The sequence below is a fragment of the Astyanax mexicanus genome, chromosome 24, assembly GCF_023375975.1.
Source record: "Astyanax mexicanus isolate ESR-SI-001 chromosome 24, AstMex3_surface, whole genome shotgun sequence".
In the NCBI taxonomy this organism is placed as follows: Eukaryota; Metazoa; Chordata; class Actinopteri; order Characiformes; family Acestrorhamphidae; genus Astyanax; species Astyanax mexicanus.
The window spans coordinates 29,186,067-29,213,015 of NC_064431.1; the positions used below are offsets into that span (position 1 = coordinate 29,186,067).

The 26,949-nt window shown below is 38.1% G+C and overlaps 1 protein-coding gene across 4 annotated transcripts in view; it reads left to right on the forward strand.

The window, feature by feature from the left end:
• Window positions 1-23,430: 23,430 nt before the first annotated feature.
• sema3fb (sema domain, immunoglobulin domain (Ig), short basic domain, secreted, (semaphorin) 3Fb) overlaps window positions 23,431-26,949 on the forward strand; it is a 117,274-nt gene continuing 113,755 nt past the window's right edge. For all 4 annotated transcript variants that reach the window (XM_022682596.2, XM_049471586.1, XM_022682598.2 and 1 more), the window contains exon 1: window positions 23,431-23,807. The gene's annotated coding sequence lies outside the window, so the exon portion shown is untranslated. The remainder of the gene's footprint in view (window positions 23,808-26,949) is intronic.

Genomic DNA, 26,949 nt, shown 5'->3' on the forward strand with positions numbered 1-26,949 from the left:
GGAAGTACTATAATCAGGGCGAAGATCATCAAGATGGTTTGCTGTGGAACAAACACCTTTGGCCTTTATTACAGAACTCAGTCTTAAGTTAACAAGGTCCTGCAGTTAGTGGCTCTACCTATTATAAACACAAACTCTGGTTGGCTATTCCAACAGGACAATGCTCGACCACATACTGTTGCCAGTACTTCCTTCTGTGAGCAACTGACTTTAAAACCAATTCTTGATCCAGTTCTTGATAATTAGTTGGTATGAGCTGGATCTTGAGCAGAAGATGTGGACAAATCTCCCTGTATTTTTCTGAATACTCACGCCACCATGTTTAACAGATACGTTGGTATGAGTTGGATCTTGAAGAAGGCAGAAGGTGTGGAGAACTGTTTCTCTAGAGTTTATTCCAGGGAAAAAACTGCTGAAAGCTAATTTATACCCTCATGCTGGTCTGAGGTTGGTTTCACAGCCTATTAACTGCCTGAGGCGAGAACTTTGGGTTAGAAAAGCTGACTGTAAGCCACCATTAACTGGACACCCAGGAGTTACGCCTGAGTTTTTTACTCTACAGCCGTGATGTCTAACGTCTGGATTTGACACAATCGGTCTTTGGAGTCGAGAGCAGATCTGATTGGCTGAGTTCTCCCCGTACATGAAGGAAGGCAGTAAAATACCACCTTTTCACATCTCTGAGGTTGTTTGAATTGGCCGTAGAAAACGAGGGTCATTGTTATTTCCATTATGCTCCTCTTGGATCCAATCCGGTGTTCCGAATGTGGCCGTAGAAACAATGTAGTCGATGGGAAATCAAAGCCAACACCTGATTAACATAACTCAACGCCAACACCTCCAACACTACGGAGCAGCATGAACTCATTATACCCCAGAGCTCAGTTCCAGTGCAGCTGGCAGTAAGGGCACTAGGCCAGGATGACTGCTAGCACCCTGACACTTTTTAGTCAGCCAGACATGCTGTCCTGCCCTTGACACTGTTTAACTTGGTGAGTTTCATAAATAAAATCTGAAGTACCCTGTGGACAGTGGACAGCAAATGTATTGGGACACCTAGGGCCCTAATGTACACCCTGAACAAGACGCATCACATGCTCGTTGCTATCTTACCCCCTGTCAACAGTCTTGCTCTTGCGCCGGTAAAATAGTGCTGGAGTTTAGGAAATACAGGAGCGCCACTGACTGTTTAAATCCCTGACAACAGTCAACAGTCAGCTGTGCAACTGTATGTTGTATGTACATCCCCGCTCATTACACACACAAATAAATGCCCTGCAGTGCGTAAATCCGATTTTTAACTCAGCAATAAACAGAATAAAGATTAAAATAACATTGCGGTTCCCTTAAATAAGCTGCTGGTGTATCTTCACGGCATAAACGCACAGGTCAATATCCTCTGCTGAGAGAAAAAAAAAAGTGAGGGTTCTGTTTGCGAATACCCTGTGGCTGAGATCATGCTGTCTTCATGACACTTTTCGACACTCTGTGATCTTCTAAGCCTCTGTTGAGATATCTTGGACCCGCATGCTCCAATCAGAAGTGCCGAAGATCGCTCTTAATCATCTACCACCATGCAGGGATGGGTTTCAGCCGAACGTACCTGATCCAGGTAATCAGGGTGTTCTGGAGCTCTGAGGATTAGGGGCAGGTGTATTAGATTAAGGCTGAAAGTAAACAGGGAGCACCTTCAGGAGCAGGACTCGACCCTTGTGCTTTATATATATTTATATATATATATGTGTGTGTGTGCTGTAACGACTGAATCTGAGTCATTAGCTGCAGAACGTTAGCCGTATCCGTATCACAGCGCTGCGCTTTGATGGAATAAGGAAACTGTGCTGTGATTACAGCGCTTTCACAAGCAGAGCGTGACGAGTAAATTTGCAGTAAGAGCTTTTAATTCTGCAGCTTTAAAGGGACAGTGATCGAATACCAAACTAGAAAGAGCCAGAAGAAAAGCATCCAGTCTATTTTCAAGTTCATTTTCTCCAAAAACTACAAGAAAAAGCATTATACTGGACATATTGGTAAACGGCTATGGTAAACTGTGTGTGGTACCTCTTTAAAATAAGACTACATTTATAAAGGGGTTTATAAATGGTTTACAATTAGTTTATTAATGGTTTGTAATTAGGTTGTAAATGCATTAAAATTCATTAATAATTAGTTATAACACATAGGTAGAAAGGGCAACAATGACCTTTTTGCCAAATAGTGAACCCACAGCCATCTATATTGTTGCCGTTTCTACGTATATGTGTTATAACTGATTATTAATGTTTTTTTTAGGCATTTACAACCTAATTAGTAACCATTAATAAACTGATTGTAAACCATTTATAAACCCTTTGTAAAGGTAGTCTTATTTTAAAGTGGTACCCTGTGTGTTAACAGCTATGTTTTTTTTTTGTTTTTTTTGTCAGCACCTACAGCATCACATTCTAGTTTAATTTGCCTTTTTGTTTCATTTGCAGACAAAACTAGCGTTAATTTTTTATTTTTTTTCTGTATACTTACCAAATTTTATATGAATACTTCATAATCTAAATATAATAGCAGATGTTTAAGTGTTTAATCTTCTATCCTTTATTAGAGGCTCATTTTTTGTGCTCTTTGGCAGAAATCAAAAGCAAAAGCAATCCACCTCATCTGTTAAACATGGTGGTGGGGGTGTTATAAAATCTGCAAGGATTTCAGAATAGTAGTCCAACATCTCATGATCTCACTTGGCATTTCAAAATAATATATACAGCTCTAGAAAACAAAATTAAGAGACGACTTCAGTTTCTGAAAAAGTTCCTCTGATTTTGCTATTTATAGGTTTATATTTGTTGTTTTATTCTATAAACTACAGACAACATTTCTCCCAAATTCCAAATAAAAATATTGTCATTTAGAGCATTTATTTGCAGAAAATGTCAAAATCAGAAATCAATATTTGGTGGAATAACCCTGGTTTTTATTCACAGTTTTCATGCATCTCTGCATGTTCTCCTCCACCAGTCTTACACACTGCTTTTGGATAACTTTATGCTGCTTTACTCCTGGTGCAAAAATTCAAGCAGTTCAGTTTGGTGGTTTGATGGTTTGTGATCATCCATCTTCCTCTTGATTATATTCCAGAAGTTTTCAATTTGCTAAAATCAAAGAAACTCATCATTTTTAAGCTGTATTATAAATAATATGATTTCTGTTCATGGGTCTAGTTTACAGGAACAGGACACCACAGTTCCTCTGGATCTTCACTGGAAATCCTTCAAACTGTGATTTTTCACACTTTTGAGAAGCTGGGGTCCAGTAATGTTTACAGAGAAGAGAGTAAAAGTGGGTTAGCCTGGTGTAACCCGCCCAGCGAGAGCGGCGCTGTGTGTTTTTTATTACGGAGGGTGTTTTTATTAGAATTTTTTACGGGTATGAAGCAATGAAGTGGGTGTGTTTTCTGGGTTATGAGGGCGTCGCTCTTTAAGCCTCCGTGCCGTTTCCGAGCCTCAGCCTGTAAATCAGCAGAGGTTTAGGCTGCCAATGAAGGTCTTCAGCAGTGCCTGTGAACAGCACTGAGCATTATTAGCAGCTCATTTGGCTGAGTGTTATTATTATATATCGATGAGAACTCAAATATGTTCAATTTGTTCCTGTTCGGTCAATGTAAGGTTAATCAGTTTCATTTTCTAAATTCAAAAACAGAAAATTGTGTTTAAAATCTCATTATTTCTTTTGTTTCTATTTAGTGTAGTAAAAAAGGGCTTTAATCCATTTTCACAAATGTCTAATGTTTTCTTTTACATTTCTTTTACATTTTAACTGAACTTACTTCAGTCAAATAAACTAAATACAGTACCAGTCAAAAGTTTGGACAAACCAAAATTTTTTTATTTTTTTTTCATTATTTTAAAACGTTCTGCATTGTTGATTAATACTAACGTCATCCAATATATGAAAAAAAAACATGTAGGTTAAGCAAAAAAAAGTGTCAAACAAACCAGAATATGTTGTAGAGTTAGTATACAGTGAATAACTCTATTTTAGTAATATTATAAACCATATTATGAGAAGCAACAACTACTCAACTAAGTAAAAAATGACTATAAAAAAATTAAGGTCAGTCAAGTGCAGTCACAAAGGCCAACAAAAACCTTATGATAAAACTGGCACTCATCAGGACTGTCCCACAAAAGGAAGAGCAAGAGTTTTCTCTGTTGCAGAGGATAAGTTCATCAGAGCACCCCAGATAAGAGCACCTAAATGCTTCTCAGAGATTTTTGGTTTGTTTAATACTTTTAAGTTACTACGTGATTCGCTGCCACTATGATCAGGAGATCGCTGGTTTAAATCCAAGTCATGCAGCTTGCCATCAGCTGCCAGAGCCCTGAGAGAGCACAATTGTCCTTCCTGACTATCTCTGACTATGGGGGTGGCTAGAGTTGATGGTGCTCTTTCTCCTCATCACTCCTAGGGTGATGTCGATCTGCACAAGGCTGCGTCTGTGAGCTGATGTATTAGAACCGAGTTGATGCACTTTTCTCCGAGCGTTAGCGATGTGACGCTCGAAAAGAGGCGGAGTCTGACTTCACACACATGTGTCAAAGGAGGCACACCCTCCTGGTGTGTTGGCGGGCATCACTAGTGATTGGGGGAGTTCTAATGAGTGGGTTGGGTAATTGGCCATGTAAATTGAAGAAAAAAATTTAAATGATGACTCAAGTTAAGACACAGATAATGATCTTAAAATGTTATTTGTATGTCTTTACAGCTTAATGGAGTCAAAGTTAAGTTAAGTAAAATATATATTTTCTTGCGAACAGGACTGCAGGTGAGGATGAGGGTTGGGTTGGAGGTGAGAGATGGAAGGAAAAGTGTGTCGTTCCTGTCGGATGCGTGAGGAGTTCAGGGCGGGCAGGATCAGGAACATCCTAAAGCTATAAAAGCTCTGCCAGCGGAGCTCGGAAAAGCGATAATTTGAGCGTTATTTTTATCCGGTACATCATCTGCTGGACGCGGTAATGACGCCACTCCTCAATGGCAAGGTGATGAGGTGCCAGTGATGTGAGCTGACACATAAAAACTGGCCCTGACAAGCGCCGGCTGATTTATTCACTCCTAAACGCAGGACCAAACTCCGCCTGACTCTTATAACGCCTCTTACAGTGAAGGTGCTGATCCTGGAACAGGTCCAGCTTTAATTAGGGGCTCATACATTCATTATGGTATAGAACCCAAGGACTGATCTTAGAACAGCAGTACTGGAAAAGCCTGAGTAAAGTGTGATCTTCAGGATCCCCCGTATCTCTGATTTCTCAGAACACTGCACAAAAAATTGATCAATAAGCTCTCCAACACTGAGTCACAGAGTTCACAAATGGCTCTTAAAATCTTACTGTGCAGAATCTTGTGAAGCCTTATGTTAACTATGTCCAGAAGCAGTGTTAATATTTATACTGGGCTCAGAGACATGTTTTCAGCAACAAGTCAAAAACAACAGAGAGCCCTATCGTACACCCTGTAGTAAACGCATTGCGATGCTTTTTGCTATCTCACATCCCATCTTACACCCCGTCAAGAGTCTATTTTTATTCCCAGGTCTGTTTCCTCTGCTGAGACGTGCAAACTCTGTGCTGTTAAGATACCAACATGCCAAAGTCAGAGCTCACCTGGTTCTTAAAAAGGAATGACAACTGGCACACTGATTGGTTTATTTCATGTTACGCATAAAACACAGCCATGATTAATTTACAGAATTAGTCCATGCCTTTTGCACACAACTGGTACGCTATAGATCTCTTAAATATGGTAATGAACTGGATGTGTATATCGTCACCTTACTAAAATAATCACCTCATCATATGCTGCATAGTTACCTGTGATAAATAACCTACACCCTTACATGATCAAATCATTTAACTCTACCCTTTGAAGATAGTGGCCAATAATGTCAAGATTTAGACAATTTTACTTAATTACGTGATTTACTTCACTACTGAACTACGTTCCACGATTCAGATCTCGTCCCCGGTGAGTGATGAGATTTTTACAAATTTTATTTGTTTCTGGTTGGTTTTGCTGCTCAACTGTTCTTTACCCTCCTGTAATGTTCATTTGTCAGGAACAGCAATGGTGTTCTCAGGTCAGTTTGAACCGCTGTTTGTTTAATTATCCAAATGATGCCTTAAACCCAAAAAATCCTTACGGTCTCCATTATTAATTATTCTGTCAATATTTAGTGCAATGGTGTCCCTTTCCTCTAAGAGTTGATGGGTAAATTAGGATAATTCACTTGTTTTTCATTAGAAAAATACAAAATAATGTTCAAACTATTTTTAACGTTTCACTACTTTATTACTTTTAAAAGACAACATATAAAACAGTGGTTTTACATAACATTGAAACATAACATTGCAATTTTGTTGTAGTTTTAGTTTTTGCAGGTGGTGATTGGTTGCAAATATGTGAGATGAAGCATTTTTTTCATATAATATGTTGATTACACTAAATAAGGCAAGCAGAAGAAGTTTCATACTGAAAAAATGAAATTATTTTAAAATTGACCCGTAACATAACAGAATCGTTGCTATATTTTAAACAACAGTAGTAGACATATATTTTCTGTCTTTCTTGAAAAGCTTGAAAAAAAAGTTCTTTTTTTACTTTTGGAAGGTGCCGATATATAAAAAGTGTGTGTTTTTAGTGTGTTTTTAGTGTGTGTGTGTGTGTAAAGTCTGTGTGTGTGTGTGTGTGTTGGGCCTAGACATGCCTTCCCCTCAGTCCCTCCAGCGTCCTGTCAGACATGCTGAGCTTCTGCTTAGCTTCTTCTCTCCACTCCAAACTCAGAGTGACTGAACCTGCTCCGGCCTGCACTGTGTTCCACTGTGTTCTCCTGTGTCAGTGTGTGTGTTGTGTGTGTTGTGTGTTAGTGTGTTGCGAGCCCTAAGGGCAGACCGGGTTGATTAAATCACACAGCTTTCACTCAACACCCCACCTTCAAACATCTGTGGCTGTAAGCTCACGGCTCCACTGCAGAGAGCTGGAGAAGGTGAGGATTTGTTTAGTAATGCTACGTTTCCTCTGCTGAGTTGTGAGCAGAGATAACTTCAGGGTGAACGAGAGCTAATATGCTAAGCATTAGCCGTAGCATTAGCCCCTTACACTCTGGGGTTTGCATTGGGTTGCAAATCTTATTGTTAATTGTTTGCTAAAAGTTAGTTTTTAGCGTTTTTATGGATGTTATGGAGTTCCTCAAGGCTCTATTCTGGGGAATATTAGAATATAGACATATTCATAAGCCAGCCACTGTTTCCTATTTGTAGACCGTCTTGTTACTGTATCCAGGCTCTATTTGGAGTCTGATATCAGTCCAGTTTGAGTATGAAAGCATCATGATAAGCACTTCAATATTGCCTTTGCTGTAGAGCAGCATAAATAAAATGCCTCTCTGGCGAGTTTCTGTTTATATTCCTCCCCTGACTCTCTGTCTCGCTTGGCGTGACTTTAGTTACTGTAGCTGTAGTTTCTCTGCTCCTTCTTGAGCTCTCTATCTCCTTATAAGAGCGTTTTTTTCTCGGCCGTGTCCCAATTCACTACCTGGGGCAGCGATAATGTATTGGACGGCGACCCTGAAGACACAGGTTTGATCCCGCGTGAGGGGTGGTGTGTTTATTTATTTTATTTTATTTTTTTTATTGGCTTTACTTGCTTTGAGATCAACTGTTCTGCAATTGGGTTCAACAACCCTCTAGGCTGGAGAGCTACTAGACTAGAGGCTGCTCAACAGAGACCCAACAGATCCAATATTCACACATACATTGCCAGTCAAAAGTTTGCCCCATCTTTTTATTTAAAGTTTTGATTCATTTATTTCCTACATTGTAAATGAATACAGAAGTGATCCAGACTATGAAAGAACACATTAAGGAATCATGTATTGAACAAACCAAAATACTTTGTAAAGCATTTAGGTAGCTTATCTTATCTGGGAGCTGTTAACTTGTGGCTGATAACTCTGTTGAACTTATGCTCATCCTTTCTTGTGGCAGTCCTGATGAGTGCCAGTTTCATCCTGAAGTTTTTGTTGGTCTTTGCAACTGCACTTGAGGACACTTTAAAAATTGTTCTATTTTTTTTTCTTTACTCAACTCTACCTCTTCACTACTTTACAACTGATGCTCTCAAACACATTAAGAAACAAGAAATTCAAGTAATTAACTCTTGATGAGTTCAGCAGCACAGCTGTTAACTGAAAGCTTAAATTCCAGGAGACTCTACCTCATAAAGCTGACTGAGAAAATCCAGACAAGATGTGCAAAACTGTCTAATCTAGGTAAGAGGTGCTACTTTGAAGAATCTAACATATAAAATATATTCTAGTTGACAAGTAGTGTATTTGGTTATTAGGATGAGCAAGCTTTAATTAAAATTAAAATTGAGCACATAAAACAAGTGCAATATTTTTTAAAATAGGATGAAAGTACTCAATCCAGTGTTACAAATAGAGATAAGGAGTATCTGAACCTAATATTAAAACAGTGGTGAAATGCAGAACAAAAGCGTGATGGAGCTGCAGGAGAGAGTGAGTCAGTGTTCAGAGGAAAAGGTGGATTCAGGAAACGATAGTGTAATAGTTTGTCTTTCCTGGAGAAATGCGCAGTTTGTGTTTCCAGGATGCAGTAAGAGCGTGTGTGTGTGTGTGTGTGTGTGTGTGTGTGTGTGTGTGTGTGAGGGTGAGTAATGATTGGGTTTGAGAACATACATCATGTGAGAACGCCCTGGTGAACACGGACCCCTGTACTTATGTAGCATCCTGTGGAGAGAGAGAGAGAGAGAAAGACACAGAGAAGAAGAGAGAGAGCGAGAGAGAGAGAGAGAGAGAGAGAGAAACTTTGTTTTTATCACAAGTCTCATGATTTACATTTAAAATATGCAATTAAATAAAGAAGGCTATTAGTAATATAATAATTAATAGTAGCTGTAGTAAAACTGTAATTTAGATATTATAAAGGTATTAGTTTTACAAAATTGATTTAGCTGTAATAACCCTAATACGACTGTTAAAAAGCTGTTATAAACTATGATATAACTGTATTAAAGCTACAATAAAGCTACAAAATAATACTAAAACTGTTCTATAACTACTCTAAAGCTGTAATAACCCTAATACAACTGTTACATAGCTGTAATACCGTAATACAACTGTTATATAGCTGTAATAAGCTGTAGTATAACTATCATAGCTGCAACACAGCCACAAAATAATACTAACACTTTTAGAAAACTGTTATATAGCTGTAATATCCGTATCTCAACTGTTATAAAGCTGTAGCATACTGTAATACAACTGTAGTATAGCTGCAATACATCAACAGAATACTAAAACTGTTATATAACTATTTTATAGCTGTAATAATTGTAATACAACTATTATATAGCTGTAATAAGCTGTGGTATTACTGTGTTATAGCTGCAATACAGCTACAAAATAATACTGAAACTGTTGTATAACTGTTATATTGCTGTAATAACCATAATGCAACTGTTATATGGCTTTAATAACACCATACAACTGTTATATTGCTGTAACAAGCTGTAATGTAACTGTATTATAGCTGCAATACAGTAACAAAATAATACTAAAACTGTTATATAACTGTTATATAGCTGTAATAATGTAATACTACTGTCTTAAAGCTGCAATATAACTGCATTATATTTGCAATACAGCTACAAAATAATACTAAAACTGTTATATAGCTGTAATAATGGACTACAACTGTTATATAGCTGTAATAGCATAATACAACTGTTATATAGCTGTAATAACAGAATACAACTGTTATATAGCTGTGATAACGGAATACAACTGTTATATAGCTGTAATAAAGGAAAATACATCTGTTATATAGCTGTAATGACGTAATACAACCGTTATAAAGCTGTAATAAGCTGCAATATAACTGTATTACAGCTGCAATACAGCAACAAAATATTAGTAAAACTGTTATATAACTGTTATATAGCTTTAATATAACTAGAATGAGTCTGTAACATATATGTAATAACTGTAATATAGCTGTAATATATCTGTAAAGTTGACCCACTAATCTCAGACACTGAGCTCATTGTTTACACTTCTGTTCATTAAGCTATCTTAATTAATTATTTGCTGTTAATTAATCACTCTTAATTATGCGAGTTAACAAGAAACGTTTTCTTCTGCCGCTGAAAGCCTTTGTTGTAGAGTTTCTATAGAAATGAGTGTCGGGTTCTATAAACAGGATTGATTGCGGTGTGTGTGTGTGTGTGTGTGTGTGTGTTGCCCTCACAGTGGCTCTGGGCTCAAAATGCCAGTCATTATGCTTGATTGAAACTGGCACAGTTTCTGTCATTGGCACCGACACACACACACACAAATACACACACACACACACACACACACACAAACACACACACATACACACACACACACTTACATCTCAGCTGGGGCCGGATGGACTGTATGTTGGAGTTTCATATTCTGCATGAAGGTTGAAGGTCACTGGTTGGCATGGTACACAGCTACACACACACACACACAGCTACACACACACACACAGTTACACACACACACACACACACACACACACACATACACAAGAAAATAATCCCCTTCCTGTAGGTTGTGATATACTGTAAGTAGGTGGAGGTAAAGCAAAGGATACCTGTAGAGATAAATACTGTAAAGACCACATCAGTCACAGTGTTACCATCCATTAGATTAGACAGGAGACACACACACACATACACACACACTAATAATATAATAAATATGTTGAATTAATATATGTAATATGTAATGTCTTAGCTCTTGACCAAAACAGGGTATGTTTTCATTACAGCTTAATGGACCAGCTGCTGTACCAGCAGGTCCAACATAACCAAGCTGCCCATCAAGCTGCTCATACTGGTTCACCATCTTCGTCATGGTGGTGGAATAGATGGTTCAGGATGGTTTGATTCATTGATTCATTGTTTCAAGCATCTCACAATTTATTCTCAAAAAAATTATGCATTTGATGTATTGATGTAGTCCTTTATATTTAAACCCACAAACAAATATATTGGGTTGTGGGTCATTATTATTATTTTCAGCACCGCAGTGATTAGCGTTGATTAGCATGGTGGTGGTGCTGTATGAGGTGTTAGTCTCTGTTGTGCTGATCGTACAGTAAGTGGATCAGGTAAAGCAGCACTGCTGGAGTTTTTAAACACCTCACTGTCACTGCTGTACTGAGAACAGTCAACCAATCAGAAACATGCAGCTTTAAATCGGATCTCCGGTTGATTCCGTGTTTTACTGAGTTTTACTGAATATTCATGAGCAAGAGCCAAATTCCTGTCTTTCTTCAGAGGCAACTAATTCAGTGACCTAAAGCAGAGCTACATGGGCATGGCATTCATTCATACTAGAGACCACAACTAGATATTTTAAAATGAATTATAAAATGCTGGAATGAGACGTTTAATTTTAGTATTAAAGTTATGGCTGATATCAGTGTATTCTCCAGAAGGTATGAATCATGAGCCGCCTCGACTAGATAGAGCCAGGAAACGCTGCTTATTTCTCTTCGTTAGCGTTGTTTCCTTTCTGCTGAATGAAACCCCTTCTCCCTGTCCGAGTGTGTGTGCATATGTGTGTGTGTGTGTGTGTGTGTGTGTAGTCTTAACTAGCCCTCCAATACGGTTTGCATTAAGACTGGACCTGGCTGTGGAATATTGAATTAGCGGCGCTCCTCAGAGTGCCGGCAGCATGTGTTGTACGTTTGCGGTTAAATCCGACTGAACGTTTATTTACGCAAGACATTTTTCAGAACTGATGTTGAAGTGAAGCTTTGGCGACAGCGACTGAGTTACGCGGCATGACCAAAAGTTTGTGGACACAACGCTATAAGGGCGTTTTGACACCAGCACTATTTAATTCAGTTTAATTGAACTCTGGTTCATTTGTACTCTTAGTGTGGTTCGATAGAGCAGGTGTAAAAACAGTAATTAAACCGGTTCAGTCTCAAACGAACTCTGCAGTGGTTTGCTTGTTACATTACATTACATTTGGCAGACGCTTTTGTCCAAAGCGACTTACAATAGTGAAGTACAAAAAGTAATATAAGTTAAAGGTAAAAATAACTTTAGACAGGGCTTAAAGGAGGTCAAGGGGAAATAATAGGATAGAGGAGTGAAGGAGGGGAAGAAGGAAATGAGGTTAGAATAGTTAGTTTGTTAGAGGTGTTAAGAGAGTAAGTGCTTTTTAAAGAGCACTTAAAGTTGTGAGAACGTGATCCGGCCTCGATCTAACCCAGCTATCATATATACTTCTTTTATTTGATCTAAACTGCTGATAAGCTGCAGTTTAATCTGATATTTTAGCCAGATAACCCTAATTAGTAACCACGGCTACGAACAAATGCTGTCTCTGCTGCTCCATGCTGTTTACATGCTCCATGTGTGCTATGTTCACTGCTCACAGCTGCACTTAACAAGAGTTATTATATAAAAAAAATCAATTTCAACATAAAATTGTTTAGAACCTGCTATCATTTGTTTATTAGAATTTATTGCTACTACAATAAATTACTCAGTATCTTCTATAAAACTAAACTTTCATATCTAAACTTTTATTAACATTAACCGACATTTTAAGCAAACAAACAAAACAAACAAAAAAATACTAACTATTATAGAGCCTGGAAGTCGTGACAAAGTGACGAACCAGTTTACATCAGTGCAGCCAATCAGAACAGAGCTTATCTGCATACGCCTTATAGTCTTATGATCTTATAATCCTATAGTCTTATAGTCTTATCGTTTTATAGGAATAGTATAACTTGTTTAGTATAACTAAACTTGTATGTTCCTCTTAAGCGTAAATAGAAGAAGGGAAAAAAAAATCATGCATGCATTTTAGACACAATTCAAAAGATTTGAAATTACTGTAAATCATTCTGATTGGTCAGAATCTAGTAGAAATAATATTGAAATAGTGAATAATTTAAAATCCTTTGTTTCCAGAGCTTCACATTCACTCAAACAGCAACTTCAATTCAACCAGGCCACAATTCAGCTTTAGCTTTTAAAAATAAAACCTTATTTCAGTGTGAAACTAACTGCATACTAACTCCACACACAGTCCAGAACTTTCCAAACAGCTAACGCTTTATTTTCCTCTCTCAGGAACAGAGTGCGAGAGCGCGGATAGAGACCTGCCTGCGAGTTCTGAAGGTAAAAATGAACTTTTCTCATATATATGCTAATGAGCGGAGCTCCGACAGCCTCGGCGCGGAGTTTGGAAGGGTTTTGGTATCTTGTCGTAGTGTGGGCTTCCTATTGAGGCTGTGAGATTACTACATGTTCTCCCATTAAACTCAACAAGCCTATCTGTGAGGAATATGGAGGGGTGAGGGCTACATTATTTTTGGAGTGTGTGTGTGTGTGTGTGTGTGTAGCGTGGAGGTTTGTGCACTTCTTACGTGTGGGCACTTTATCAATAAGTACCTTTATTAACGAACGTTTCTTAAATAAGCACCAGAAATGAAGTTGTAATCTTCGACTACGGCGAACGTCTTTGGGTTTCTGACTGTCATGTTGAGAAAATTAAAACCTGCTCCAACTTTCTTAGTTTACTTCAGTTTGGAAAAAAGGGGTTGTTTGCACTATTTTAGCATTCTATAGGCAAGCCATGCAGCTTGATTTAGGGTGTGTCTTTAGACTGTGTCTTTGCTATTGTAATGATGGGAAAAGTATGCTTTGCACGGCTCAAAATGCGCAAAAGACATTTACTAATTCTCGTCATTAATCATGGGTATCTTTTAATAAACCATCAGCGTGCCATTGCCAAGATAACAATGATCATCTGACTGTTGATGTTTGTCTAGGTTGTATTCAGTCAGTGGAGCACCTGTGTTCTCCACTGCCAAGATTGCCAAGATACACCAGAAATTTACCTGACCACACCTCATTTCCAGACCACCACGCCCATCAGCGTAGATACATTTACAAGTGCTGTTGCTAAAAAGGCGTGAAAATAGACTATTGGCAGGGAGTAAGATAGCAATTACTATTGTGACATGCCTTCCACAGTGCATATTTACTCTTTTTGATGGTCTATCCTAGATGGTTCCAAGCCCAGAGGTGTTGACACTGCTTCTGTAAATGGTTAACTTGAGACATGGTAAAGTTTTAAGTGGAATCAGTTCATTTAAATCCCTGGCTTTTGTGATTTTATCAGCCATTGTTAAATTTTAACAATTTTTTCTGTTAAAAGGACTGGAAATAAAGGCATATTAAATTCTAAATATGAATAAAACATTTGAAAAAATCTCTGTACTGGACGTATCGGGACCTAACACCACCGTCTGGACCACGCTGGCTGCCTTTCCTGAGACAAAGTCCATTTTGTTCTCGGTTGCCATTGTTATGACAATCGAGCCGGGCCGGTATTGACCCGGAGGCTTTGGCTTTCTTTAAATCCCAAGCTTTTAGGGAGCTTTCGGAACACATTCAGCTCACAATGGCTCTCCGGCTGACTGGGTTGCATTTTCCGCGAGCGAAAGGCTCGGAAAGCAGGTATTCCCTACGGAAACGCCACTGAAGGCGGCAGCGTTTATTTACAAGCGGCAATACCTCCCCAGCGGCTTGGGTAGCCGAAGTGATACGCTGCGTTTTTAGTGCGGAACAAATAGCACTCTATTCAGCCCACCGGCACTAAAGGCATGCGGGCGATGGGACAGCAGAGACACTGAGACCTTCAGGAACCAGAGAAAAGAGAACCAGAACCGAAAAGAGAAAGAAACAAAGAAAGAAAGAAAGAAAGAAAGAATGCTCTAAACACTCACCTCAGAGACAGAGCAGCAATACCTGTAATAAAGACAGAGAAGGGCAGACCTCAGGTCCCAGTGTCTCTGAGAGAAAGTGCTCTGGACATATGAGATTCCACAGAGACAGAGAAGGAGAGAGAATGAAAGAAAGGAAGAAAAGTTAATGAGCAAGAAAGAGAGAGAGAAAGAAACACAGGTTCAGCTGCACTCGGATTTCCATCCAGTTGTTATTGCATTTGCAAAAGTTAGCAAGCTAAATTTTAGCCAAAAAAAAAGAAGCTTGTGGACAGCATAATGAGGGTTAAAATCTCTGTGACTACTTTAACCACACACCTGGGAGTCCAAACCCACCAGACAGTTCTGGAACAGCAGTGAAGAACCATGTTTCAGACTAGATTCAGATCCATGTTTCTGAATCTAATGGCTGTTTCAGAGAGCTCTGACTTTCCTACAGGCTATAGGCTGGTTGTGTGTGTGTGTGTGTGTGTGTGTGTGTGTGTGTGTGTGTGTGTGTGTGTGCGCGCGCGCATTTGCACATCTGTGTCAGCAATGGGTGAAACTTATATGTATATGTATAGCTGGATTGAGAGAGAGAGAAAGGGAGAGAGAGAGAGAGAGAAAGATTAGTGTGTATAAGAGTGTATTAGAGTGTGTACTTGTATATTACAGTGTATTCGTGTGTATTAGCGTGTGTATATGTGTATATTAGTGTGTGTAAGAATGTGTATTAGTGTATTAGAGTGTGTAATAGTGTATAGAGCTGGGAGTGAAGGCTGTGCTGTGGCGCTGTGCGTCGCTGTGCTCTGTGCATTAGAGTATGTATTAGTTGTGTTATTGTATAAGAGTGTATATTAGAGTGTATGTTAGTGTATAAAGCTATGAGTGAAGGCTGTGCTGTGGTGCTGTGCGTCTCTGTGCTCTGTGTATTAGAGTATGCATTAGTGTATATAAGGGTGTTTATTAGCTGTGTTATTGTGTATTAGAGTGTATATTAGAGTATATAATAGTGTATAAAGCTGGGAGTGAAGGCTGTGCTGTGGTGCTGTGCATCTCTGTGCTCTGTGTATTAGTGTATATTAGTGTGTATTAGATTGTGTATTTGTTGTATTAGTGTGTATAAGTGTATATTAGTGTGTGTTAGAGTGTGTATTAGAGTATGTAATAGTCTATAAAGCTGGGAGTTAAGGCTGTGCTGTGGCGCTGTGCGTCTCTGTGCTCTGTGTATTAGAGTATGCATTAGTGTATATAAGAGTGTGTATTAGAGTGTGTATTAGTGTGTGTTAGAGTGTGTATTAGTGTGTATAATAGTGTATAAAGCTGGGAGTGAAGGCTGTGCTGTGGCGCTGTGCGTCTCTGTGCTCTGTGTATTAAAGTATGCATTAGTGTATATAAGAGTGTGTATTAGAGTGTGTATTAGAGTGTGTATTAGTGTGTGTTAGAGTGTGTATTAGAGTGTATAATAGTGTATAAAGCTGTGAGTGAAGGCTGTGCTGTGGTGCTGTGTGTCTCTGTGCTCTTTGTATTAGTGTATATTAGTGTGTATAAGAGTGTGTATTAGTTGTGTTATTGTATAAGAGTGTATATTAGAGTGTTTAATAGTGTATAAAGCTGGGAGTGAAGGCTGTGCTGTGGCGCTGTGCGTCTCTGTGCTCTGTGTATTAGTGTATATTAGTGTGTATTAGAGTATGTATTTGTTGTGTTAGAGTGTGTAAGTGTGTATAAGAGTGTATATGAGTGTATATTAGTGTGTATAATAGTGTATGAAGCTGGGAGTGAAGGCTGTGCTCTGGTGCTGTGCGTCTCTGTGCTCTGTGTATTAGAGTATATTAGTGTGTATTAGAGTATGTATTTGTTGTATTATTGTGTATAGGTGTGTATAAGAGTGTATATTAGTGTGTATAATAGTGTATAAAGCTGGGAGTGAAGGCTGTGCTCTGGTGCTGTGCGTCTCTGTGCTCTGTGTATTAGAGTATATTAGTGTGTATTAGAGTATGTATTTGTTGTATTATTGTGTATAGGTGTGTATAAGAGTGTATATTAGTGTGTATAATAGTGTATAAAGCTGGGAGTGAAGGCTGTGCTGTGGCGCTGTGCGTCTCTGTGCTCGGGGCTGAATGGAGGAGTTGTTGAAAGTGTCAGAGTTCGGTCCGGAGGAGGAAGAGAGCCGCCTGCTTTCACCGGACCACTCTTTCATTTGACCCCTGCAGAGTCAGACCCTTCACACAGCACACTCTCTTCACCACTCTCTCTCTCTCTCTCTCTCTCTCTTTTTCTTTATTTCTTTAGTGCTGCTCGTTCCGTCAGCGTGCAGAAAGGAGAGTTAAATGGAGGGCTGATGGGGAATGTAGGGCATGCAGGCTGAATGACAGGAGGCACGGCCGACTGCAGTCAAATTAACTTTGAGAAACTCCTGAAGCGGAGAGGAACGACTTTAATTCACCATTATAGACGTTTTCACAAGAGCTCTGAACATGTGGTGCAAGATAAAGGTGCGGTGGTGAAGTGCAGCACCTGCACAAGCACCTTTAACACCTTTATAACACCTTTATAATAGTGTATGTATAGTGAAAACACTAGATTTCTACAAAACTTATATTTTAAAAATGTAAAGGATTACAGGTGTGGTCTGTGAAAGAGGATGTAAAAATGCCTCCAGCTTTCCAGCAATGCTTTTTAAGAATGCATTCTCAGTGCATTATATGACATGCATAATACCTTATAATGACCGTAATAAGCCTGTATAATAACTCATAAGTACTTACAGCGACATTCATAACACATTACAGTCTACAAGTATAAGGATTTATAAAGAAAGAGCTTACAATGCCTTATAATATCTGTTCATGAGAACATTGTACAATGTAGTGTTGTAATGCACTATGACACAGATTTGGTATATTTCGGTATAATACATTATAATATGCAGCTATGATTTCTCAAATTAATTTTTTTTTTATAAGTGCGTAACACATTATAAAGCCTTATATACAGTCATTACTGACTTTAAGTAATGTGAGTTTTGATGTGCTTTTTAAACATGAAGTAAATTTTACTATGCCTCACTGTAATGTCTTATAGAGCATTATGAGTGCTCGTTATTGGCTTTAAGTGAAGTGTGTTTTACACAGGAAGTAAATGCTACTATGCCTTACTGTAGGCATTTGAAAACATACTTCACTTAAAGCCAATAAAGAGCACTCATAATGCTCTATAAGACATTATAGTGAGGGATAAAACAATTTATTTCATGTTTAAAAAGCACATGAAAACTCACTTCACTTAAAGTATTGAAGTAATAACTGTTTATAAGGCTTTATAATGTGTTATGAACTTTAATAAAAGCTTAATTTGAGAAATCGTAGCTGCATATTATAATACATTATACCAAAATATACCAAATCTGTGTTATAGTGCATTACAACTCTACATTGTACAGTTTACTTATGATCATATATTATAAGGCATTATAAGCCCTTTCTTTATAAACCCTTACACTTGTAGTTTATAAGTTGTTATAAACGTTGCGGTAAGTACTTATGAGTTATTATACAAGTTTAATACAGTCATTATAAGGTATTACGCATGTCATATGATGCAATATGAATGCATTCATAATGCATTATGAATACAGGGTTCTTGGGAAGTGTTACCAAAGTCATGAGCCTCGTGGTTCACATACTTTTTCCACCCTCACTGTGAATGTTAGCATGTTGTGTTCAATAAAACCATGCACACATATAAAAAAATTTTTTGTGGTATTAGTTAAACACAGTAAGCAGACTGTGTTTGTCTATTGTTGTGATGATCAGAACACATTTAATGACCAATTTATGCAGAAATCCAAGTAATCCCAAAGGGTTCACATACTTTCTTTCTATAACTGTACATTATTCTGTCTATTCTAAACAGAGAAACAGAGCGAATCATGTAGCTTTAGATGTATATCTGTGTTAGATTACTTTTTGCTGTCTGATCACAGAGTGCGTTGACATATTTATGAGTCCTCCTCTGTCCTGCAGCATGTAGAACCACAGCTTTTATCTTCTGCAGTCTGAGTCTTTCTTCTTTTACATGGAGAATCTGCATCTGAGTGACTGGAACACTGGACAGTCCTCTAAATGATGGGCTGATATACTACATGCAGGGGTTAAACAATGAAACTGAAACACCTGTCAAATTGGGGCAGCCTGGTGGCCAATCTTCATTAATTGCACATTATTGCACCAGTAAGAGCAGAGTGTGAAGGTTCAATTAGCAGGGTAAGAGCACAGTTTTACTCAAAATATTGCAATGCACACTATAACATTATGGATAACATACCAGAGTTCAAAAGAGGACAAATTGTTGGTGCACGTCTTGCTGGAGCATCTGTGACCAAGACAGCAAGTCTTTGTGATGCATCAAGAGCCACGGTATCCAGGGTAATGTCAGCATACCACCAAGAAGGACCAACCACATCCAACAGGATTAACTGTGGACGCTGTAAGAGGAAGCTGTCTGAAAGGGATGTTCGGGTGCTAACCCGGATTATATCCAAAAAACATAAAACCACGGCTGCTCAAATCATGGCAGAATTCAATGTGCACCTCAACTCTCCTCTTTCCACCAGAACTATAAATTATTTTGGTCTAAAACCAGGTGTTTTAGTTTCACTGTCTAACCCCTGTATAGGCATGAAAATATAAGACTGGGGGTCCTATTTTAAGAATCTACTGTATAGAGCACTGCTCAATTGTGGAAGTGCACAACTGGATTTGGGGCGTGTTGATGTGTGTTTGGTATCATAAGGGTGCAAAAAATGCCCCTTACGCAACTCAAAACACCAAAAAGCCATGTACACATTATCTTCTTTAATCATGGGTTTGGTTCATTTTTGGCATAACATGAAATAATCCAAACACACAAGTGCTCCTGCATGGCTAAAATAGGATTGCGCTGCAGACTGTTGACTGTTGTCAGGGTTTTAATCAGTCAGTGGCGCACCCACATTAGTATGTTTCCCACCGCTAAGGTAGAAACTGAACACACCTCACTTCCAGACCACCATGCCCATCAGTGTAGATTTATTCCTAAACTTCTAAATTAATATTCAGTTTCAGTTAAAAGGCAATAAAATAGACTGTTGACAGGGTGTAAGATAGCAATGAGCATCACAACGCACCTTGCACAGGGTGTACGGTAGAGGCCCTAGAGTAAAGTTTGCCTGAGTTTGAACACCCAGACAAAGAGCAGGACTTCTGAGACATGCGTGACTTAGACGCTTGATGAAGCTTGATGAGTCTTGCCCTGATGTTTTTCTATTTTCTTTTTACATCAGCTGTGATAAGAACTACCTGTAGGTCTTGTCATGAGATGACGTTTTAGGATTGTTATTGTTGGAGACTTCATTCCTTGCCGTCTTGCTGCCTGCTTTAAACTTAAAAGCAATTCTTTTTAATGTTCTCCATTTTTAAATGATTATTTCTAAAAGATCCAAGATTTTTTTAAATCACTTCTTAGATTTATCAGGATCTTTAAGCTTCTTTCTGAAGTGCTCAGAGGGAGAAAGAGATCTTTAGATCTGCTCATGGTGATCCACTCTCCGCAACAATCAAGAGCAAACCAAACTACTGTAGATTAGAGTTAGGATCAGATTGCAGACAATCAGAAATGTTCTTTAGAATCAGATCTGTTAAGATGACTAATTGCAAGTGAACATATCGGATTTGCTTTATTGTGGCTTCTGATTGCCTAGATTAAAAAATTACCTGAAAATTAAGTCATAGGGCCCTGTTTTAGTGATTTTTAAAGGAGAACCCCAATGTGAAATGGTCTTTGGGTGTATTTATTAAAACGTAATAAAAAGTACTTACCTTCGTTGAAAAACTCATCTCTGTTCTCCAGCAGCTTTCTGAGATAAAACAGTATTTTGTGCACTTTGCCCAAAAAGGCTTTTTTTATGATGGATTATATTGGGCATATTTTGCCCCTGCAGAAAAATCGCTTTTTACACCATTATTCAGGTTCAAAGTAGCCCCACTCTTTATTGCTAGATCTGGATAGCCCTGACGTTTAAAACGAGGCATTTAGAACTTCAAAACTAGCACTAAAAGTATATTAAAAACCACTGTTTACATCCTGTACATAGTGTGGGTAAATCTCCAGGCACAGCCATCTTAGTTTTAAGTCTCAATACTGTAAGTCAACGGTTGAGCAACCAAACGAATGGGTAGGATAATTGAGAATATCGCAAAATGTATTCCTTGGAAATGCATGAATTCCAGCTGTTGCTAAAAAATATCTGGTTACTGTCGAAATCAGAATGCAACAAACCAACAAAAAAAAATTACATAAACATTGCTTAAAAAGTTATTTTACTATTTGTGCTTATCGGTAAACTTATTTTGACTTAAATTTAAGATTTAGCTTGTTATTTCCTTTAAGAGCCAGGTGCGCTCTGACTTTGGAGGATTGCTATTTCAGGGGCGCAGCTACATAGAACGTGTCCAAAATAGACTGATTATCTAATTATCTAAAGCTGATGGGGCGGCACGGTGGCGCAGTGGGTAGCACTTCCGCCTCACAGCAAGACGGCCTGGGTTCGATTCCCGGATGGGGCGTCCCGGGTCTTTCTGTGTGGAGGTTGCACGTTCTCCCCGTGTCTGCGTGGGTTTCCTCCGGGTTTCTCCGGTTTCCTCCAAAGACGGTACGTTCAGGCTAATTGGAACTTGATTGAAATTGCCCCTTAGGTGTGAGTGTGTGCGTGAATGTGTCTGTGTGTCTGTCTGTGTCTGTCTGCCCTGTGATGGATTGGCGGCCTGTCCAGGGTGTATCCTGCCTTCCGCCCGATGCCGGCTGGGATAGGCTCCAGCACCCCCCCGCGACCCTTAATGGATGAAGCGGTTGATAATGACTTGACTTGACTAAAGCTGATGTGCTGCACCTGCTTTCCATTTTACACATTTTAAGTAATAACAAATGTGGGCGTATTCTAACCATTTCCTCACATAAATATTGTATTTCTATTAATTACATTTTAAGCATGATTAAAAAAAAATGTGATAATTATTTAACTTTCATCTCTCAACTCTATTCAGATGAACATTTGAAAAATATCAATTTGTTTTAAAAAAATATGTTAAAAATACACAAATGTTTTCCTGGGGTGTTGTTTTTTCACGTGTCTGAATATGGGTGTGTCTCTTTCTCAGAGTTTCACGCTTTAAATATAAATTGTGCCACACTGAACATGTTTTATAGCTGTTTAAATGGCAGCGCTTACACCACGGGTATCATTTGCTGGTTTGGCAACGCAACAGCAGCACACTTAGTCAAATTATAATCACTGCTAAATTGCTTGGATTTCTTTTACTCGACTTTGAAGACGAGAGAAACTGTATACAAGCTGTATTTTACAGTAATAGAGCTGCTGTTTTCAGACTGCATCATGTTTTCAGGAACATAAATGTCTGAGTGATGGAAAAACACATACATGTAATATATTTAAAGGGACATTACAGACCATAACATTTAAAAAAACAACATTTAATATGTTATTTGTTATGTTATATATTTGTTTTTGTTCATCTTTTGTATCCCTCTGTCGCAATGTTTGGTATCTGATGAAGGTGTTGAAGCTTCAGTTGAAGAGAATATAACTTTATAAATAGCTCTGGAAAATTATGAGTTTCTTTGATTTTACAAAAGCAGTGTGTAAGACTGGTGGAGGAGAACATGATGCCAAGATGCATGAAAACTGTGATTAAAAACCAGGGTCATTCCACCAAATATTGATCTCTGAACTCTTAAAACTTTATGAATATGAACTTGTTTTATTTGCATTATTTGAGGTCTAAAAGCTCTGCATCTTTTTTTATTTCAGCCATTTCTCATTTTCTGCAAATAAATGCTCTAAATGACAATATTTTTATCTGAAATTTGGGAGAAATTTTGTCCGTAGTTTATAGAATAAAACAACAATGTTCATTTTACTCAAACATAAACCTATAAATGGCAAAATCAGATTTAGTATCTGAAGTGATCTCTTTTTTTTTCCAGAGCTGTATTAATAAGTAAAAAGTTGTTTAGTTTGTATATATTAAAGACATGGAAATAATGAATTAAGGGACATATGTTATTACATATTAAACAGTAAAAAAAACAGTAGTTTGGATGACTTTAGTATTAATCTACAATCTAAAATTTAAAATAAGGAAAAAAACATTGAATTTAAGGAGTGTCCAAACTTTTGACTATGGTACATAGCAAATTAGTTATGTGTTACTTATTTTTATTTTATAATTATTTTAATCTTTTATTTGTATTTATTATTTAGTTTAAAGTTCTGTAAAAGTCTGTAAAAAGAAAGACGCAGACCAGTTGGTGGGCGTGGTTTATGCCAATAAGACCCGTCGTGGGCGTTCCGTATTCAAATGAGTCAGTAACACTGGCCCGTATCGCGCAAGGGGCGTGTCTTATACAAACGAGAGGCCGTCCGACGCAGGCCCCGCCTACTTCACGTGCTCTATGCAAAGCAGAAGCCCGGCTCCTCCCGGTGGGCGTGTCCCATGCAAGTGAGTCGAACGGCTTCCACCTGCCAAGCGCTTTTCCCCTCGCAGTCAGGAGCTCGTGCCCCGAGCAGCGCGCGCGCAACTTTTACCGCTCTCGTGCCAACTTGTGTCTGGATTTTGCCGCTCCGTTAACGCGCGCGCACCCGATACATGAGCTTCGGGAGAGGGAAGAGGAGGACGGTGGACAGATAGAAGAAGAAAAAGAAGAAGAAGAAGAGGAGCACGGAGCTCAGGTGCTGCTGCTCCTGGAGCGCGTGAACAGAGGAGGAGAAGGACAGATAAACCAAGCAAAAAATAGAAAGAGAGAAAGAGAGAGAGAGAACCAAGGAACAGAGAGATAGAGAGAGAGAAAGAGCTGCTGTGCTGGATTTGGCTTTAACACTTGTCTTTTGGACTCTCCAGGCTTCAGCAGAGCTTCCAGGTAGGACTTCCAAATTCTGCTTACTTCTACTTCTATCCAGTGTCCTCCTTATTCAATCAACCACCAGCCAAATATATGCACCTATGGTGATCTAATACTCTTAGAAATACAATTACTATACAGGTACTTTTATTTTTGTATTTTGTATTATGTATTATGTATTTTTTTTGTAGATTTTGTCCCAACAGTGCTAGAGTACCATCAATCGTGCAACATGATCATTTAGGTCCTTAAAAGTACTGAAAAATGACTGCAAATAAGTATATTTCGAATATGTTCCTAAACTAAAAGTACTGAAGATGTATTTAAGGATTTTAAAGGTTCTATGAAGAAATGTCTGCAAGATGTTTTGTGTATTTGATGAACCTTTGAAGAATGTGGAATTTTCTATGGATTTTTGAGTTGGTATGAGTCTATCTAAAACTTGAAAAAGATTGAATATATGTAAAAAGAAACTTACAAGGTTTCGAAGAACTGAGATGTTTTGTTGTATTTGATGAACCATTGAAAAATTAGGAATTTTTGTATTTTTGAGTTGGTTTGGGTCTATATAGAACTTCTAAGAATGAATGTATGTATGTATACATTGTGTACATGAGTCCTGTTGTATCAAATATACTTAGAAGAAACATCTACTAGGGCTTTTCTGTCATAGAGATGCACAATAATATAGGAATTACATTGGTATCAGCTGATGATCGCTTTTTTTTTGTAGAAAATGGCCAATATTTCAAATATTTAATTTTTCTTATGTATTGCTTATTGCATGACAGACATTTCATATATATTTTCATTATATTTTCAACTTACAAGGTTTGTTTCTACTACAGAGTTGGGTTAATGTAGAGTTAGGCGTCTTGCCCAAGGACTTGTTTGGTGTATCACAGTTTGTTTGGGAATTGAACCTCAGTCTCCTGCATGATGATGTGGTAGCTCACAAGCAGGCAGTGGTGTTATCCACTACGCTCACCAACCTGATTCCAGAAGTGCAGAATATCTCCAGGCTCTGTTCGGTTGGGAGAATGCTATATTGGGTCTTGTAAGTTGAGCTTGAGTTGTGATGGTTCTTTATGCACAACATAAATTTAGCATTGCCTGTTGTTGTTTGGTTTTCTATGTTTTCTGGTCGAGTGGAAGCGATCCTGGTGGTTCTTTCTCAGCGAAAACTCTCAGTTGTTTGAATAGAATATGTTTTTTTTAAGGTTTAATGAAGAACCATATAGGTAACCACAGGTTTTCCTTGAAGCATGTTTGAAGCATGTTAAGAACCATTCAGATTGTTCTTAATAGGTTCTTAAGAGGTTCTTAGGAGAAGGCAGTTGTTTTTCAGTAGGGGAGTGAATCACAGGGCGTCGATACGATATATTGTCATGATATGTTGCCCACAATAACAATGACATGGCAATTTTCTCTACTTCACAGCATTTGTGTTTCTGAAGAGTAGTGCTGTGCGATATGATGATTAATATTGTGGGGACGATATTAACGAAAGTGTCTATTGTGCTACTTACCTTCTATCGCCCCTATCGTTTCTACAGTAATTTCATCCATTATTCATGCAAATATATAAAGGAGGCAACAATAAAATGTATTGACGTGGTCACTTTGCATATAGTCGGTTTACATAAGTGAAAAAAAAAAGTTTCATAATGTGGTTTTGCGACGTGACGCTGCTTTACGTTATTAAACTCATAAGAGCTGAACAATGGAGACGCATGGTTCTTTTGAAAAAATTAGCTACTGCATTTACCTCATCTGTTTTCATTTGATACATATATATATATATATATATATATGTATTGCTGCACTAAAAGGCAGTAATTCTCATTTGTGAAAGTTTGGTTTAATGTCGCTTTGAAATAAAGTTGGAAAAAAGTAAGCGATGATAATATTTTGTCATATTTTTCGAAGAATAACTGAAAACATACCTAAATGTGGTATATCATGATATATATCGTTATCGTGATATAAAAAATTACATATCGTGATATATGATTTTTCCCATATCGCCCAGCTCTACTGAAGAGGATAAAATACTCCTAAATAAGTAAATAACAGGAATTATGGATTTATTTGATGTCAGTTTTGCAGAATTTGATAAGTAATGACCTTTACTGATAATGTATCACAATTATAGAGTCATGACAGCTTAAAGTACTCAAAGTACTGAAAATTGATGATTATTATGACTATTTATTTTAGCTTCTAACTCTAGTTTTGAGCATCTATCTGAAGGTTAGAGTTTAATAGGTCTGACAGTTCCTGTCCAGCTGTTTTATTGTCGTTCTTCCCGGCGTTCTGCACTTTTCTCTCGTTATATCTCCCGAGCGAATAGAGAGAGCACGGGGAGTAACGCCCGAGTCTGAGTCTGAGTCTGAGAAAGAAGTGAGAGCGGTGGAGCAGCAGCAGCTTTTAGTCAGACTCTTTCCTCACTGTGAGTTGTGATAGTTGTGCTCTCGCTCTGTGAACTGCTGCGAGAGCTTCTGGCTCTGAGCTGAAGGATCTCAGGGGGGATCGTTCAGCTGTAATGACCACCAGCACTCGCTCTGGAGATTCTCCCGTCCTGCAGAGCTCAGCTTCAGCCTGGATCTCACACAGCTGATGGAGGCTTTCTGTAGATGTTGATCATGTAATATTATAGAATTTTTATAATTTAATGATTGATGGTCAAAGCAGTTGAACAGTACTTACAATAGTAATAAACATGATTAAATAGTTAAATAATCTCTTAACTAATCATTAAACTGAATTTTAATGCTTGAGAATATTGTAAATAATTATGAATTATTAAATTGTTAGGGTCAGGGTTAAAATACATATTGTAATGCAGGGTTCCCGCAGGTCCTTTAAAAAGCTTTAAAATGTCTTAAATTAAATTCCAGGAAATTAAGGTCTTAAATTGTGTTGAATTTACTGGAAATTTGCTGTAGGTATTAAATACCTAATTAAAAACAATGCGTTTTATGCCAGTGGGAAAACACAGTGGCTCACTATTAACATCTAATCCAGAGAGAGAACTAAGGTTAGCAGAGAACTAGCTTACATTAGCATTGAGCTAGCTAATATACTGACCTTACCGGTGAGTTAGCCAAGCTACCAGGAAGAGAATTAAGATTAGTGGAGAGCTAGCAAACATACTGAC